Source organism: Mya arenaria, chromosome 4 (genome assembly GCF_026914265.1).
Source record: "Mya arenaria isolate MELC-2E11 chromosome 4, ASM2691426v1".
Lineage (NCBI taxonomy): Eukaryota > Metazoa > Mollusca > Bivalvia > Myida > Myidae > Mya > Mya arenaria.
This window is the reverse complement of record NC_069125.1, coordinates 8,453,596-8,473,840: the sequence shown is the minus strand read 5'-3', so window position 1 is coordinate 8,473,840 and position 20,245 is coordinate 8,453,596. Positions and strand designations below refer to the sequence as shown.

The window sequence follows — 20,245 nt, the reverse complement described above, 5'->3', positions numbered from 1 at the left end:
TACTTCTAGAGTCATCCATTCTACTACTGGTGATATAGATTCTCTTTAATCCTAGAAACTGTTACATCACCTAACGTCAGATCCTCAATTCATCAGCGCTATACATGTTGTCATTCCAGAAAGAAATGATGGTTTATAATGAGATCCGTAATGTCTTACAAAAGATCTATCTACTTATGTCAGATGATTTCTTTTATTCTCCGAAGGGAACTATTTGTCTTTTATTGTACAATCACTATGTCGATACACTAACTAAGCTATTCTGTTGTAACATGGGCAATACATCTTAACAGTTTAGATTCGTCTTCCTAGCGAAGTGGTTAGCACACTCGCTTTTTACCAAGGCATCCGCGATTAGGTTCCCGACCTAACCTAAGAGGACTTTCGAAGAAGGATAAATAGATTTCCTCCGGGTTTTCCCGTTTTCCTCACATTACTAGACCACATGTTCGCATAATTTATTGCCAACGAGAGTTATCGAGAGTTATCTTTATAATGCTGTAAAACTTGTTTTATAATCTTTGTAAAATATAAATCTTTGAAAGCACATAAATACTTGCATGATGCAGTTTACTAAACTCCGATGTTGTGCAAACGAAAAGGTTTTATGTAAATGGAAGCATGCTGCTAGTTCCATATACTAATGTTTGATGTTGATGTGATTATTATTTTTAAATCATTGATATTGGAGATGTTAAAAATGACCTAAATTGGAATACAAATATCAGGACAAGTGGCAACAATCATTTACGTTGAGTTTTTTGCTAACACAATAACAGCTATGAAAATGGACTGACCAAGGACAAAGAAAAACACTCTTGGGGAAAACGACATTAAGGACCGATAGTTTAGTAGACCCGATTATGTTTCTTTTGTTAATACGTTTATACCCATTTTGAATAAATAATTCATAATGCAAGTGCTGAAAGTTCCAGGGGAAAAGCTGGAATGAATTTCTCGATTTAAGGATTGAATTTCTTGATTAATGCGATTAACGGTGTATGAACGCAGTTGGGCTGGTTGGACTTCACGCGTATTTTAACTAGCCAAAGTGCGTTTATATCCCCGAAAATAACATCAATCGCGCAATTTATTACTTATATTTACACCAGTGATTGATTATTCTTTCGAGTATTGCTAAAATTCATCATCCGGCATTTACGAAAACCTTAAGAACAAGTATTTATTTCTCACCCATTCTGTTATAAGAACGACCTGACCGTTACCGAAAACAGTTTATCATATCACAACACAATAACGCGGGAAAAGTGTAATCACTTTATAGTTTATACGTTATTATATCACATGTGGACGTACAATTGAAACGCTCATAACAACAATTCATTCAACATTTTATAAATTAACACTCCGACATGATGATTAAAGTTTTTCGTGACCTGCGGACACAATACAAACAATTACAAGATAAACAATTGTAAACTTCCATACGCGATGATTCGCGATCCGAACACATGGTGTTAATATACTGATTTGAAACAAACCTATTGTAGAACATTATAAACTGCTGAAAATATATATTCACACAGGAACGAATTAAATTAAATATGAATACATTAATACTATCAATAATGAATCAAAATATATGAATAAAAACACTTATTCATATTTTAATTGTTTACATATACTTTTTGAATTGCATTTCATTTTTTCCATATTCTTCCATTTATATAATAATGTATTGCATAGAAATTAAAACATTATCTTTTTAATAGATTATTAAATGATGCCATTTTTAATAACTTAAGCTTCGTTCGCTTCACCTTCGCAGAAATGAATTGAACTTCAAAGGGTTTCAATAAGTTTGATGAAAACTTACTCAAATATTGCTCGTATTTCACAGGCATTATTTGAGATGGCTACATGCTTGTATTGAAATTAAGACAACAATCATTAAAAGATTGTTGAAATGTAAGATTGATGAGTGTTGAAACAACGACATTTGTCTCAGGAAATATCGTCCTGAAATCATTATAATTATTGTTTTCATTCATTAGCTGCAGCTTTTACCCAAGACGGAACAGGAAGATAAATTAAATATGTTAAGCATGTACACAGACAAACTATTTCAGAAAGTTCTGTTTTCCAGAACGTATGTAATTTCGTTAATTTTTTGCAAATTTTTAGAACGGTAGCGAAATTATTCTTTTACATATGTCAGTAGGTTTGGTCTATTTTTTGTGTGCAACACTATTCAGGTATGTGTACAATGTACACGTTTAAAATATAATTTATGCAAGTATCAGTGATCCTCCCCAAATAAGTCGCAATGGACATTCAAATTTAAAACGCTGACAGCGTTGAATATAGTATCAAAAGTAGTTGGGTATTTTTCTTTTCTAAATTAGGACCACTCCAAAATAAAACAATATATATATATATATATATATATATATATATATATATATATATATATATATATATATATATATATATTTAAACATACAGCTTAATATAACAAAAAATATCTTGAAAAGCTAAACGGCGTAGACGGACTGATGCAGTTTTGTAGTATGTTCAGATAGATAACAATTCAAAACAACACTGCGAAAAGAAAATCATTGACAGAATAGATGTGTAGATAAAAACAAGATATACTACTGGTATTTGATATAAATTGAAAATTTACAAAATCTGAAATAATCTGTGTGTCGAACAATCGTAAAATTTGGGTATTTTGTACAAACAAAATGAATGAGTGAATGAATTCAAAAGTTTGAAAATAGGCGAAGGTGGTCAAAAGGGTCGATAAATCTAGCTGTGCTTATTAAGTTACATTTAAATTCTGTAGTTTATCTTACTTTTTTCAATTTTAAATTAGTTTAATTCGTGTTGAGAATTACATATATCAAACACAATTATTTTTCTACATGATGTGTTCGATACAATAATTTAGAAAGTATGTGGTCTACATTTAATCTCACAGTTATGTGTGCACAATTAATATTTAAAGCTCTCCATCCTGATTTCCAGATCGATCCTGAACTTCAGTTTCCCTGTTTAAGAAACTCTAACGATGGTTTTATTATTTGTTGTTGTTTTTAAATTGATTTAAATATTTGTCATTCGTTTCAACTACAAAAAGCACTTATCATTTTCTCAAGAAAGGTTTGAGAACATTAATTTACTTTTATAACTATTCTAGTCTAACGGAACCTCTTTTGAACTCTTGTATGTTTTACACAATTTATTATTATGCCACTACAGATAAATGTGTTTTTTTTTAGAAAGTCAGATGACATGTTTTGCACGCTGTAATGTCTAACTTTCACGTCTGTTTAATGTTTCTTATTCCAATGCTTTTTTGAGGGAATTTATATTTACTTTCTAACAGTTTTCGTATTGCTGGTATGCTGTGAGTAACGTTTACAAGGATGCCTCCATGATTGTCAGACCGATCCTTTCATTCAGCCACGTTTCAGTGAACGAGATAACATCATAAGCGTTCAATTCTGTAGACAGAATGTCCTTTCTTAAATCTCTGAACGTTATAGTGAAGTAGAAACAAATGACTGTAGAGAGTTGCTATAACTTCTGAGTTGCCTAAATTGACAGGGCCTGAATTAGGATGGATATCACCGCACACATAGAAGAATGATAGCTAACCATGTGAGAAATTCAAATGTGTTGATATTTTGGAGTCCTTTAAATGATTGTAGTAGTATATAAAGCAGGCTTACTCGTATCCTGTATGTAACTATACCAATACTCATATAATACCATTAACGTACGGTAACCAATAAGACCCCGAAAATGGGCCAATCAGTGGCCTGAGAAAAAGTGAAAAAGGGAGAAGGAATAGAAATGGCAGGTAGGAGGAAGTATAAGGTGTTCGTATTTGACATAAGTATGAGGTTATGAGAAAAGATCCCGACGACAAAAGTTATAACAATTTATCCGTAGATCTATAGCCACAAGTTATATTAATAATCGTACAATGTTGCATGGTACAACTAGACATATTTTGGGGGAAATTGTAATTAGGTTCCTGCGGCCGGTTTTAAGTGGTATTTACCTGGGCCTTGTCGTAGGAAAGTACTGTGAGGCAGTGTAAGCATGTAAGATACAGGTTAAGTCATGCACCAAACAAACAGTACAATGTATAAGTCCTACATAATGAACACATCTTCTGGCACTGCAAATAATAATAAAAACAATAATAATAGTAATAATAATAATAATTATAATAATAATAAATAAAAAAATAATATAAGTGTTTGTATGTACACGTAGCCAATGTACGGAAAAATATATGCAAAGATTTTAACAACATGTGACTGTGTACGAGTCGACAAAAAATACCATGTACAATTTAGAGGAGCGTTTTCACTTGGTAGATGTGGGCAAACAGTGGCTCGCACGAGGACGGACCTGCTATCGTTCGATGTTTGAGGGGGGCTTTTCTTTTTGGCATAACCTTTTGACTTGCGCCCCTCCCCCAAATACCGAAATTTATTTTGATTAAAGTGTTTGGATGGGGTGTAAGTCCCCCAAAGAAAATTTTAACAACTTCTTGTACGAAATGGTGCTAATAGGGGAAGACATTGTCCATAAAAGTAAAGTGTATCAAACATCGTACCAACACTTCATTTTTTAAAAGGCTCCAGTGGGGATCGAACCCACGACCTCCTGTTTACTAGACAGGCGCTCTAGCCACTGAGCTATGGAGCCATGTTCTTTAAATATGTCACTTTATTTATCGTTTTTATCCGTTACGTAGATTTACAAGTTATCTGGATAATATATGAATTATAAAGATTATGTAAGCTTCGCGGATATTTAGTAATATCTTTAGTTGTCAGGATGGCCGAGTGGTCTAAGGCGCCAGACTCAAGGGCTATCTCACCTTCATATCGAGTGTTCTGGTCCACGTATGTGGGCGTGGGTTCGAATCCCACTTCTGACACATCTTTTTCGTCGGCGTAATATTGGCAGGTTGTTTTATATTTAAATTATTTGTTGTTTCGGTCATAGGCGATTGTGTTTTCTACTACGAATGACATAATGGTAGGGATATAATATAAGGAACGTTGTTGCGAGAAATTTCAACAAATTCTTGTCCGAAATGGTGCATTCTGGGCATATTTGATTACTTTTACCCCTTAAATGAAATATAAAAAAGTCGACTTGGACGATTAAAGGGAATTGGGGCGCCGGATGCGCCCCCTTCCATTGGATCCGCTAGTGAACATGGGGCAAATCCAGTTCATCCAAATCTGGTTGATGATATGAATTAAACTAAGTAAACATAATTCAGGTAACGTTATGACAATACATATGTTTAAGATGATAGGATGATAAAACCTTCAAAAATAGCATGCACATTTTTCACTGGGTATCCATGGACGCAAACTCATAATCAATGGTTTTTGATGTTAAATAGCCTAGCAATTTCAATATGAAAGAGGAATACAATGAGCTGTTTAATTGTGATAAAGATACCGAAGCGGCTTATCTTATTCAGGTATGGAAATAATGTGTGCTTGAATACTATTAAAATGAACTGTTGGATGTTTTTGTCCTTTGATTTGTTGCTGTCCATGATCATCGTCAAACATCACATAATGTTTTACTATACTACGGAAAAGTATAAGATTGTTTTGAATTATACATCTTGGGTCATTTTAACAAGGCATCTTAGTGAAAATTTTCCCATTTTTGACAACAAATATCTCAATAAAAAAGGTGAAACAAGTTTTTTGTCGACAAATGTATATTTATGCGTTTATTTCGCACCATTTTCGTTGCAATGTTATCATTTTTGTGGAAATACATTAATAGTTTCCTTTAAATTCAACTTAGAAAATGGCAATTTTTCACTGTTACTTAAGGTGCTTTGTTCATACCCGACTTATACATAACACATCGACATGGCGACGCCTCATCTTATAACAAATTCTAGAAAGTAGTTACAGCCTGTTCTCCTCTCTTACATTATTAGCTAAAATGGTGTATTTGCCTTGCGATTTAATTACATGACACGAGGAATCCGCCTGTTTTACTGGGTTGGGGATACACGCAATCATTTTGCTAAAAAAGCGATTCTCAGCAAAATTCAAAAGACTGTTAATATATAACTTAAGATAATTGTTTCAATAAATTTCATTTTGACAAAGCGAAGAATATTCGACAGCTTTTTATATGCTAGTTTTGTTTCATTCAATGACGGCATCCAACATTTTAAAAGTTCACGCTCTTAATTCGGCTTGATTCATTCCTATGCAGATGGTGTTTGTATCCGGTCGGTGGGTACTTGAAAATACTTACTTAGTAAATAAGGTTGTTTTTTTTCTGATTTTTTTCAATAAGGCTTGTATTTTGATTGTTTTTATAAAATAGTAACTGTTGGGACACGTGAGAGGTTATATGCATATCAACTAGTTTAAACCCATAGTTTACTCGTGTTCCATTGAAATTGTGTTTCACCGACCGTTCAAAATAGATTATTCAATCATATATTGATAGGGCATTCTGGTATGTATGTTTGTCATGTGTGTTATGTTTGTACGTTTGTGTATCTTGTTTACTGCCATTTTAGTCATTTACTTGTGCATCTAAATGGGGTTTGTGTTTGAAGTCTTGTTTACAGGGCCGTTCTTTGTATTTTTTTATTTTTTTTATTTTATTGTGGACATTATTAAGTTAGTTAGTAATTCACCTTATCCAAAAATGATCCTTTTAATATTAAAGTCAAAATTCACTTCTTCTTGTTTAAGAAAAAAAAACATACTATTATTAGATTATTATGTCCATTTATTTTCATTGTTTCATTCAACTTAAGATCATTATAACACAATTGAAGCAATTTATATTTAGAATACTTAATAGACTCAAAATTATTAGAATTTAACTTTCTTTTCTCTTACACATGACATGAAATGAATGAATTTTGATGTGCAGATATGTGTATATTATAGAGTGTGTTTATAATACGAGACACTATGTATAAGTCAATTCATGTTCTGGATATATACTTCGTTTCTATTCTGTTATCTTCTGTTGTTTCATGTTATCACCACTCTAACTGTAACCCAATTGAAGCAATAAATATTTAGAAGACTTAATAGACTCAAAGTTATGAACATTTAACTTCCTTTTATCAACTTTTTCAATATTGTTAAATTTACACACATTCTTCAAAAAATGATGTCTTTTAGTGGATCGATTCAAATACAAAGGGTTGGTTGGATTTCAATATATATTCAAAAAGCTACAGAAACATGCTCAGTAGCAACAAGTTTAAACATAAACCCGGTTTAGTGGCAATGGGAAACGCCAAAGACATAGAACACAAATTCACAGACAAGAAACATTCTATGTATATATATATATATATATATAAATAATTGGTATGTTTATTAAGAATTGTTAGGTACCACAATGTAAACTTTACCGTGAAGAGGCTTTTAGTGGAGATAATATACAAACTATTTTGCAAAGTGATTTGACAGACAGCGATGGACGTTATATTACAAACGAATATTCACAGGACAAAACGCAACTGATATATGTTGAAGATATGTGGAAAAAATAATATATATATTGATGTTATTTATTTTCAACTTATTAAGATGGGAAAAGTGCCATACCATCTACATAAAGCAACAGACCTAAAACTATCTCCTGTCCGTTTACTTTTTACTGATACCACCATTCCACATACCAAAACGTATCGAATACCAACACTACCTATAAAAGTACTACATTGGTAAACAGTTACGGTGAATTAGTGTTTCTTTTCTCGTACAAGATGTACTTCCATCGGATTATTTCTTTTCTTTTTCGAAGGGAAATATTTGTCTTTTATTGTACAATCAATATGTCTATACACTTACTAAGCTATTCTGTTATAACATGGGCAATACATCTTAAAAGTTTAGATTTGTCTTCCTAGCGAAGTGGTAAGCGCACTCGCTTTTCACCAAGGCGTCCCCGATTTGGTTCCCGACCTAACCTAGGAGCACTTTCGAAGAAGGATAAATAGGTTTCCTCCGGGTTTTCCCGTTTCCCTCACATTTCTAGACCACATGTTCGCATAATTTATTGCCAACGAGAGTTATCAATATAATGGTGTAATAACTTGTTTCATTATTGTTGAACATTATATATCTTTGAAATCACAGAAATATTAATAGGATGCAGACTAAACTCTACTGTTGTGCAAACGAAAAGGTTTTATGTAAATGGAAGCAAGCTGCTAGCATCATGTACTAATTTTTGATGTCGATGTGAACTTTTAAAAACATATTTCATTGATATTGGCGACGTTAAAATTGGAATACAACTTTCAGGACAAGTGGCACATAATTATTTACGTTGGGTGTTTCGCTAATACTTAAACAACTATGAAATGGACTTACCAAGGACAAAGAAAAACACTCTTGGGGAAAATGACATTAAGGAGCGATAATTTAGTAGACCCAATTCTGTTAATACACAGTTTGAATAAATAATTCATAAAACAAGTGCTATATGTTTCAAGACAAAATGCAGAAATGCATTACTTGATTTAATGATTGAATTGCGTGATTGATGTGTTTATCGGTGTATTAACGCAGTTGGGCTGGTTGGACTTCATGCGTACTTTAAAAAGCCAAACTGCGTTCATATCCCCAAAATAACATCAATCACGCAATCCATTACTTATATTTACACCAATAGTTAATTATTACTTTCGAGTATTGATCAAAATTCAACATCCGGCATTTACTAAAACCTTAAGAACAAGTATTTATTTCTCACCCATTCTGTTATAAGACCGATCTGACGGTACCGAAAACAGTTTATCATATAAAAACAAAATAACGAGGTCTTATACGTTGTCATATCACAATGAAACGTATACTTTAAACGTATTTGAATGTGTTAAAGCTAATTACAACAATTCATTCCATATTTTATGAGTTAACACCCCAACATGATGATTTAAGTTTTTCGTGACCTTCGGACACAATAGAAAGCAATTACAAGATAAACACTTTTCAAACTCCATACGCGATGGTTCGCAAGCTGAACACATCCTAAGAAGTTGCATTCATCGGGAAACCTTTGAATTTGACGAAAGGATGTTCGATTGGAAGTTATGGTGTTTATGTACTGATTTGAAACACACCTATTGTAGAACCTAACGTTATAAACTGCTGAAAATATATCTTCTCACAGGAACGAATTCAATTAATTATGAATGCATTAATACTAACAATAAAGAATCAAATTGTATGAATACGAATCTTTTGGTTGTTCATATTTTCATTCTTAGTATATATGTTTTGAATTGCAGTTGTTATTTCCATATTCTTCCAGTTGTATATTAATGTATAGTATAGAAATTTAAAAAAAAAATTAATAGATTATTCAATGATACCATTTTTAATAACTTAAGCTACGTTCGCTTCACCTTCGCAGAAAAAGATTTAAACTTTAAAGGGTTTCAATAGGTTTGATGAAAACTTACTCAAAACTACGTATTTCACAGGCATTATTTGAGATGGTTACATGATTGTATTGAAATTAAGACATTAAAAGATTGTTGAAATGAAAGACTGATGAGTTTTGAAACAACGATATGATGACAAAACTGCGCTTATCCAACGTTACCAACAATGAATCTTAACTAACCAAAACATTTGTTCCAGAAAATATCGTACTGAAATCGTTATTATTATTATTGTTTTCATGCATTAGCTGCAACTTTTACCTATGACGGAACAGGAAGATAACTTATACATGATGCACAGACAAACTATTTCAGAAAATTCTGTTTTCCAAAACGTATATAATTTCGTTATTTTTATGCAAATTATTAGAACGGGAGCGAAATGATTCTTTTACATGTGTCAGTAGGTGTGAACTATTTTTGTGTGCAACATTATTCTGGTATGTGTACAATGTACACGTTTAAAATATGATTCATGCAAGTATCAGTGATCCTCCTCGTGTAAGTCGCAATGGACATATAAATTAAAAACGCAACTTTTAATTGTTCTCGCAGCTTCACGGACAAGTATCTTTACACTCAGTGTCTCTTAACCTCTTTAATATATTGTGATCTAGCTCATTATAACAAAATAATTGGATTTCAAGTTCTTGTACATTTTATCCTGAAGATGTATTCTAAAATTCAAAACATCTGCGTTGAAAGCTTTGAGAGGAAAATAACAGAAAATTAGTTTCGCTAAGTGCTTCGCTGACAGCGTTGATTATAGCATCAGAAGTTGTTGTTGTTTTTCTTTTCTAAATTTGGTCCACTTCAAAAAACACCAACATATATGTATTTAAACATACAGCTAAATGAAACAAAAATATCTTGAAAAGCTAAACGGTGTAGATGGACGGATGCAGTTGTGTAGTATGATCAGAAAGAAAACTATTCAAAACAACAAAGCGAAAAATAAATCATTGACAGAATAGATGTGTATACATACAATATATTCTACTAGTATTTATTATAAATTGAACATTTACAAAATCCAAAATAATCTGTGTGTCGAATAATCGTAGTTACTCGGCGATCTCCGGCATACTTCGGTGGAAGGGCCGTGCCTGTTTCGGAACGCCGTTTTGGCAATAGGGGTATGCAACAGGACACGAACATTTTTTGAGCGATAAATCCATGAAAACAATTAAATTTAAAGACATCATTTGAGTGTTTTGTACAAAAATCAAAATTGAAATAATGATTGAATACCTGACAAAAGTCAAAAAGGGAGAAGATAGGCGAAGTTGGTCAAAAGGGTCGAGTCCCATCTTACACCTGAGCGACCGCCAAGCGCCTGTTCATCAACGCAATCCAACTTCTGCTTGACTTATATACCTTTAGCTGTTTTGTCAACACCTTGGGCCGGTACGTTCCTCCTTAGATAACCACAACCCCAAGGCTCTTCCAGTGACCCATATTGATACCAAGCGTAATATGGACTCCCGGTCGAAACAGACTGACTTGTTTATCGGGCTCTCGGCCGAAGGCGGTTCTCAAACCCCCGGTTGTGAAGAACCTAGAATTCCAGGAGCTCGCCAACACTCTCGATCGATAGACGAGAAATCGGGGTGTGCTTATTAGGTTACATTTAAATTTTGTAGTTTAGCCTACTCTTTTTTTGTATTTTAAATTAGTTTAACTCGTTTGGATACAATAATTTAGAAAGGATGGTTAAATGCAAGGCCTACATTGAACGTCACAGTAACGTGTGCACACTAATTGTGTAAAGCTCTCAATTCTGAATTAAGAAATAATCCTGAACACCCTATAGTACCGCTGTTTAAGAAACTCTTGCAATTTGTTTTCTATGATTTGTTGTTGTTCTTTAACTTGATTCGAATATTTGTCATTCGTTTCGTAAGTTTCAACTACAAAAAGCACTTATGATTTTCTCTAGAAAGGTTTGAGAACATAACTTCACTTTAATAGCTATTCTAGTCTATTTGAAAAACTCTTGAATCTTGTAACTTTTTACACAATTTAAAATCAAGCCTTTACAGACAAATCATTTATACCAGAAGATCAGGCCCCAATATCACGAAAATATTTAAGTCAAATTTCAAACTCAATCTAAACTCATTTTACCATGTAGCATCAACATTTATTGAAAATAATATAATTTCTTACATATTTTTTTAAACCACATGCTTTCATTGAATATGTTGATTAAAACCTTTTGTCAAGTTTCCAAAGGAAAATATTCTGCAGCCAAAAATGTACATGAGTACAATTCATTGCCTTTTAACAATAACTCAAGTACATTATTTGCTCTAGAATAAGTTTTCTTTGAAATATGGTCAAAATCTTTCAAAAACACATTCTATGAGACAATAAGCTTTCAAAAAGAATAAAAACATGCAAGATTTTGAATAATATTTTGTTTTTATGTGGTAAAATGAGTTGAGATTTTGGTTGAGATTTGTCTTAAGTATTTTCGTGATATTGGGGCCAGATGATATATTGTCCAGCTTTTACGTCTGTTTCATGTTTCTTATTCAAACGCTTTCTTCGGGGAATTTATAACTACTTTCTAGCACATGTAAAACTGATATAAACAAGCACAAAAAAGAAATTTAGCATACCCGAACATGCGTGTTTGTGAATAACTGCAGGCAAAAAACACTTCTGAAAAATGTCACATTGTACGGGAAAGTCCCTTTCGTATTAAAATTGCATTGATAAGTTTAACTATAAGGATCTCAGCATGCAATCACCAACCAGCTTGAAATCATTCTAGGATGAATATCTTATCATGTTATGTTGCTTTTTCCCGCTAGTACATTAATGCGTCCAGTACAAATTTCAAAAACCAACAATTTAAATGATCTCATTTCAAGACGTGTTTTGATTGAGTGTTCTTGTTTCCATTCTTTATCGAAAAAGTTTGGTCAACAAATTACAGGTCGTTAATGCAATATGAGCCGTATAAATATCTTAAGACGGAAAGAGTTTGAACGCATGTAAATTTAAGAGTGAGTTGAAATATGAAATTAGTAATATAAAACATCCAACTTAAACATAAAAACATGTCAGAAAATCCATCGGTCACAGCTATGAAATGCAAGAGTACACGCCAACTCCATTACTTTGAACTGGAGATGTGCTATTTTTTCTCCAGACAATCGCAGACTGGAACGTCGTATCATTGCGTTTAGCAGGAGGACGTAAAATAAAGAAATGGCATTACCTCTTGCGCAAGATGTCATTGACACAAATTAATGACTGTAGAAATATACATAGTTGTTTTTCTATTGCTACACGTCTAGCAGTTTTGTTGCATGTTGCAGCAGATGTTTCGGCATATTTTGAGTGTTTTGAACTCTTACCTTATCATCAATCAATATCTTGTGTGGAGATATCCCAAGAAAAAGCATTTTTTCATAACTTGAATTCTGAGAACTGTCATATGCCTCGACGAAGTGTGCTTCTCCGTTTCACAGTAACATGATTTTATAATGTAGTTAACGTTAACTTAATGTCATCATCGAACGATTTAATATTTTTTGACAGATTTTATATTGCGCACATTTTATCTACTCTTCTAGTATATTTAGAACAGTGTAGAATATATAACACCACTAAACATTTTTTCCTAGATTGAACATCTTCTGCACGATAATGGTGCAGCTACGTTTGTGAAATGTTGTAGCCTTGAAACGGACATCATATACATCCTGCGTTCTTCTCTAAACTTGCTCATCACTTACCATCTTCATCAAAAATCTGTATACACGGCTGGAAATGATTGGTGGTTTGCGAAAAGCCGCTTTAATGTAGAAATGTAAGAAAACATTCGTACAAGAGAAACGAAGTGTTGTCTGAAAGGAATTGGTTTATAACAGTTAAAGTTCTCCAAGGTTCTCATATTTCTTCACCTAAGTAATCAGAGTAATGTCCTAAACTATACAGTATAAATGCCTAAGATAGGTTGGTGTAAACTAAAGACGACCAGACTCGGTCTCTGTAAGACTTGGAATCATAATAACATGAAGTAGACAAAGCATAGCTTATACATGTATAAGTTACATTTACATATCGGAAATACTTGACATTGGATGTTGATATTTGTGACATTAATATTACCATAGGTTCTTGAAATCGGAGCTTGATTCTGTAGTGTATAAATTATTGCAGTATTATCATACATAGAAAACTTGTTTGCGAGATGATTGTGTTTGTCATTCTTCGGGATAATACAAAATTACGAGGCTTAGACTGTTCTCAATACCAATAAATGTTAAAAAGCAGAAAGGCCGCGTTTGTCTTTTATGGTTACCAGTTATTCTTCGAAGGAATAGAGTCATCGAGAAATAACTCATTAAAATTAATATTTTCTCCGTTACCAAAGCATGTTCAATGTCTTGGATTTAAAATATCTTCAGCGCAGAAGATTGCAGTAACTCAGATGTAAACCATGTAAACACACATTTGCATCAAAAGGATCATTATTCCTACATTTGTTTTACGTTTATATCGTTGATATGTCTGAAATACGTATAAATTCTCACACCAAGAGTCATTCATTTTACTGCTGGTGATAAAGATTCTCTTTCATCCAATTACTTAGTTTACGTCCGTAAATATCCGTTCCCTAATATATCATGATACATGATGTCATTGCGTGAAAAAAATATCTGTAACAATATCCGTAATGCCTTACAAAACATCTATCTATTTCCGTCGGATGAGTTCATGTCTTTTACGAGGGAAAATGTCTGTCTTTTATTATGCAATCAATATGCCAATATACTTCCTAAACCATTCTGTAATATAATGGGGCAATACATTTTTATAGTGTAATGGAATGCAATTTACTTAACCGCATTTTTTTAAAATGAATTAATGATGCAAGCAATTTGCTTAAACTTCGTATAACTGTTTGATTATCAACTCAGAATAAAAGAATATATCATTATTATAGCAGTCGTTTTATATGACGTTTTGAATATATAATGCATACACTTATCAGACAAAAAGTGATACACATTCATTTATTTTATCTGAACAGCTATGTAAGTGGATTGATCGAAACAAAGAAATTAGTCTTGGGAAAAACAGCATTTTAGACCAGTGAAAACGTAGCATCCATTTATTTGTTTATACACAGGCTGAATATAATATTCATATTTTTTTATACAATATTGAAAAAACAAGGTCGATAAAAGTAAAAAGTAAAAGTGCATAAACGAATGGTGAATATAAATTAAAATATAAATAAATAAAGCTATACAAATAATTAAATAAATAGATACTTAAAATAATATTAAGCGACGGTTAATTGTGCTTATAAAATGACATTTATTTTCTACGTTTTTCTCTTTTATTTTTCAGTTTTAAATATCAAGTAAAATTTGTTTTAATAATAATATGTATCGATGAAATTAATTGTGCACTCGGTAACGTTTTTACATTTAGATATACGTTAAATAATAAAAAAAAAATTAATACGTTGCTGCCATTAAAAGTCACACTTATGCGTGTAAAATTAATTTTACTCTGATTAAATAGGCGTTTATCGCAAAACGTTTTTTTACAAATGCATGAAAAGATAAGGCCAAAGGCATATAGTATAAAAAACATGTATAGCACGAATAGACCTTCATATTAAGATATTAGATAAAATAAGTAATTTGGGTGCCAGTTATAGAGTATAGATGGTTGCATCGTGCATACTGTGGTTTGTCAATTGTACATCTGAAATGTGTTTTTCATCATTGCAACGTTTGTTCTTTCATGTCTTGTGTGAAAACATGTATCCTTCTTTCTTGCCTGGATGCATTCGAAGTTTGTCACAAAATGTTATGACGAAACAGAAAGGCAGATGGCGCTTCCTCGTTGTTTTTTACGAAAATATACGGAAACTGTCGAAACTCGACGATTGTACTAGTACAGGCGCTTAGAGTTATTTACCTTTGTAGCGAATAAGCCACGCCATCTGGTTTCTCCCACAGGCGTCTGACTCATCGTTTTCCTCTAAAATGTTGATTTTTATCATTTTGGGTACATATAATGAGATAAACAACATATCTGAAGATATGTAATGCCTTTGATATGCAAGAAAGAAACAAGGTATGTAACTCAAACTTACCGGATTTCACGTTAGAGTCAATTTGTATTCATATGTCAACATAAAAACAATCCACTTTTATAAAGGTGACATGTAAAGAGGAGTCAATTTCATTTAAAATGGTATGCGATATATTGGTATATCTTAATTGTCTTTAGACAAACATGGACAATGCAATATCCCATTTTCGTTGTTTTTTTCTGAGGCCATAAACTGTACAGCAAATTCTGGCGTGGTTACAATTGACTGGTGCATTACTGTATTGTCTCAAAATCATATTTCACAAGGTACTTTCCATGTGGTAGTTCGAAATATTATTGGCAGGCTGCAATTTCCTGTCCCTTGTATCATCTGTCATCGGCAGAATTTCTTGGATTTACTTTTGATCCATTTATGACAGTGTTACGGGTGTAGGTTAAAATACTTGTACATGTAATGCTTTCAGTAGATGCCGAACATACCACCAATATAAGTGTCGAATATAGTCAGCCGAAATATAAATATGCAGCATACACAAATTACATCAACTTATTGCTAGGACCGATTAAGAACAAAGGGAAATAACTGCAATTCATATAATTCCTTAAACTCCGGACATGTACGGAAACAAATGAATATGCATACAGCGCCTCCTCTGCCTGTTGCTTGGCAACCGCATTATGTTAAGTTTTTTTGGCTTGCATCATTTGGTTTGTCTAATTTGCACTGTTTCATTCGGATAATTCTACAATGCTTGGTGATTGTTGCATTGTGCGTACTTGTTTTTCTATTCGGTCTCGTCAAGTTTCGAACTTTATGATAAAAATAAGGAAGTTATGCAGATTGTAACCAAAGATGTATTTATTAAATGATGTTCACATGCATTTAAACAAAATGAAGTTAGCATGTAATGTTGTAATTGTAATAGCTCTAAACAAGATTGGAATGTCAACATGCAATACGACATATCATAATGCATATTGTAACGTTCATTGCCCGAACGGGAATACCATAAAGCATAATACTAATGTCATAACCAAAATTTTTGCGTCAATACACTTCCATAAATAAGAACGAGTTAAAATGATGGTATTTTTTTCGATATTTCTCATTTTCATTTTTAAATAGTATTGCTACACATTTAATAAAACATGATATAATTTAATTATTTGTATCGAAAACCTTTCGTTTACAAATGTGGTGTGGAAAGTCCTGTGCTTTTTCCATATGACCAATTATTCCTTTACCAAATAGATCGATTTGCGATTAAATAAAAATATATAATACAATTTCTTCATGTAATTTGGCATGATTTAGAAAAGAATATATCATTTCAATCTTAAGAGAATCTCGCATAGACTGGCAAATAGCAGATTTAAAGAAACAATTTTCCTAGATTTCACGTATATCGTGTTTTAATATAAATCTATTTCGTAAGTAAAAACATTATGTTCGAAATATCGATTTACAAATTGTATCCGTGTTATGGTTTAAGCGGCTGTAAAGATATTGTGTACAACAGTCAATATAAATAAATCAATTCAAGAGGTTCCTTTTTAAATCCCTCGAGACTTCCGTATTTCACAACCATGCATTCTGAGCAAAAACTGCGAGTCTTAGGCATTACTTTATGCACATATTTCTTAAAACAGTGCATCCCTGGAGGTTGCCCATATTGAGGAATAATGACCCTGCATGCGAAGCAAATGAATCACAGCAATCCACTGAGGGTTTAAATATGGACAAGATACTCGTACAGCATTAAGAAACTCTAGTCGTGATTAAAGCATTATTGCATTTTTTTAAAAGCTTTTCATTCGTTTCGTAATATTCAACTTCAAAACGCATTTTTACTTATGTATAAATATAACAACAAGCTATCACCATTCTCAGTTAATGGAAAATCTCTTGAATCGAATTACCGCATTGATTTATTTAATATAAGGCCACTACCGATTATTGTGATCATTCCAGACAGACTAATTTTCTATAATGCAATCCGTAATATATAAAATAATTCGTCTACATAATGATTGTAAATGAGGCTTTTTGGTTTTGAGAGAATGTATAAATTGTTGGCTGTCACACCCATGTGATACTTATATATACGGAATAAAGAATCTGTGCATCCACTGACATGCAGTTTTTAAATATATACGGAAAAAACTTAATAATTAATCATACACATGTACTATTTTTCCGCTAGAATATCAATGCAAATGGTTTCGTAAATACAATGAATGATGGCTTTCTTAGTTAAAACATGGGTCATTTTTTCGTCAAGGAAAAACAATAGTATGTATCCAACTCATGAAACGTTTGAATATGATGTGCTTTAATACTAAAAGCAAACCGAACTTGATGGTGAATGAAACGACGAATATGCAAACCTTAAAAAAATAAACCTTAAAATTAAAAAGTGTCTGCAAAAAGATTTAAAAGCTGGGGAAAAGTGAATATAGGAACAAAGAAGCATGCTCTTAAGGCTAACGCCCTTTATTTGGACTGGAGGGATGCTATTTTTATCTCTAACCCACGGCAGGAAGAAACCTCGTGTTTGCGCATTAAGCAAGATACCGTAAACTGAAGAAAAATAGTAGTTTTTCATTATATGGGCTTGCAGCAGACTAAGAAAGGTAGTAGTGGACTGGAGTTGTAACGAATCCGAGCCTGATGAATACAAACTTATGGATGGTATCGCAATCCATTCCAATGCTTTAGCGTAAGCTACTTGCTCATGTGTTTTGAACACGTTAATATTATGTATAAGACTGCATTATAAATCGCCCTCCGATGTATCATTATATAACACTAAAATACTGCTTCTTGTCTCATAGAACAACTATTCATATATAATACTTTGATTCCCGAATACCTTTAAAGGTTTTTAAATGGAAACTATTTCAACGATTCTGATGCACTTTTTGCATGAAAAAGAAACCTACTCGGAAGTGAAAGTATGGCAATAAAAAGACGATATTATGAAATTTATGTGTCATGGGTTAACAGCGAAAAATTTAAATCCATTGTGTTGTATTTAGTTAAAAAAACAACAACAGCACTTTGGTTAGAAAACAGGGGTTAGGTTTTAATTTTATCTAGGGAGATTTTATTACGACAATTAAACGACAATGATAATTGAAGTAATTGGTTTTCCGTTGTTGCTCAAACTGGCATTTCACATACGTAGTTTTCTGACTTCCCGGTGATACTAACGAATAGACGAATTACTGCATGGGAATGTAATTAAAACTGTCTGTCCTTTGTGTGTCTTGGTTCTTAATAAAACAATGAAAACTGCTGGGACAAAGCCAGAAGTAAAACCCTTTTAAGAGGCACAAAGGAAGACCAAAACACGGCACTAAACAACAGACACAAGCGTATAAACACCACATAAAGACCACAGACGCATCACAACATGTGCGTGTTTGGTTGCACTTCTGCCTTGTGCGGATTTCGAATTGATCCATTCTTAAACATAAAGTTTTTGCAAGATGTATCTGTTGTGTCTGTTACAAAAGCTCCAAGGATTCAAATTTATTACATTTTATATTGAATTTTCCTGGAGAATCTAATCTAACCTTGCGCTTCGTTTCAACTGAATCAACGATTGTTGATGTAGTCAACGACTTACTGAATCAAAGTGCTGAAAGCACTGATGGACTAGGGCTTCATTCAGGGGAATATTGACAACCATGTTCTAAGCATTGAAACAATCGGCTCACATCACAAGGGGTCACTCTGTTGAATGGGCTAGTTTAAACTTTAGACTAAAAATGCTTGCAAGCTGCAAAGGAAATTTGAAAAATCTAGTTAAGTGTGTGTAGAGTGAGGGGGGAGGGGGGGTGGAGGGGGGGGGCTAAAGCGTTTAATCAGATAAAGTCATAGTTCTTTTGAATTTATCAAAGTCGTTAAATCAGACTTGTACAAATTAATTTACGTGGTTGGCACTTATACTTTAATTTGATCAAATCCTTTTATATCAAAGGACTGTTATTTGCCTGTCACCTCTTTTTCAGGGGAGCTTTAAACCATAGGGCCATACTTTGAACAATCTTTGTAAAATACATCTACATTGTACACCTATGTCAGACTGCATACACAGTGCTATAAGGAAGTAGTTTTTATTTAAAAAGTGAAGAATTATTTTGTCCCTCTTAATTTGTGCTTGGTATTCAATTCATATAACATGTTACCATGATAACTTAGTGCTGTTGATAAATATTAGGCACTGCCTTCTGTCTTATGCTATTCATATTACTGCTGCAGACTTTTGTACATAGCAAAGCAAGTTGAGTAGACTAAGATGAGATGAATATTGTTTTTAAAGTATGAAATATTGAAATGTCTTTTAAATACTTTGACCATCAAATTTGATAACATGGTGTCAGCAGTTCATCATACTGCTAGTGAGAATAGTATACCAAACATAACTTTATTCTTTATTTTATTCCCATCATCAATCCACATGCAATACATATCACAAAATACTTAAACCCATATTTCGCTCCAGTGCAATACGGCCATATGTATACCACTCTTGTGACGTCACGTCATAACACGTATGTTGCGCAATATAAAATTGACGTCATTATACCATTGAGTGCATCCTTAAAATGAAATTTATTGAGCAAAGATGTGATCTAATCAGTAATGTATATAATAAAGGGGTTTTAAGTACTGCGTTTTGATCCGGATATGGC

The 20,245-nt window shown here is 32.8% G+C and overlaps 2 non-coding genes across 2 annotated transcripts; one reads left to right on the top strand and one right to left on the bottom strand.

Moving 5' to 3' along the window:
* Window positions 1-4,616: 4,616 nt before the first annotated feature.
* Window positions 4,617-4,689, bottom strand: Trnat-agu (transfer RNA threonine (anticodon AGU)). Its single transcript has one exon. It is a non-coding gene; the product is annotated as a tRNA-Thr (tRNA).
* Window positions 4,690-4,815: 126 nt separating this feature from the next.
* On the top strand, window positions 4,816-4,924 carry Trnal-caa (transfer RNA leucine (anticodon CAA)). Its single transcript has 2 exons — window positions 4,816-4,853; window positions 4,879-4,924. It is a non-coding gene; the product is annotated as a tRNA-Leu (tRNA).
* Window positions 4,925-20,245: the final 15,321 nt, after the last annotated feature.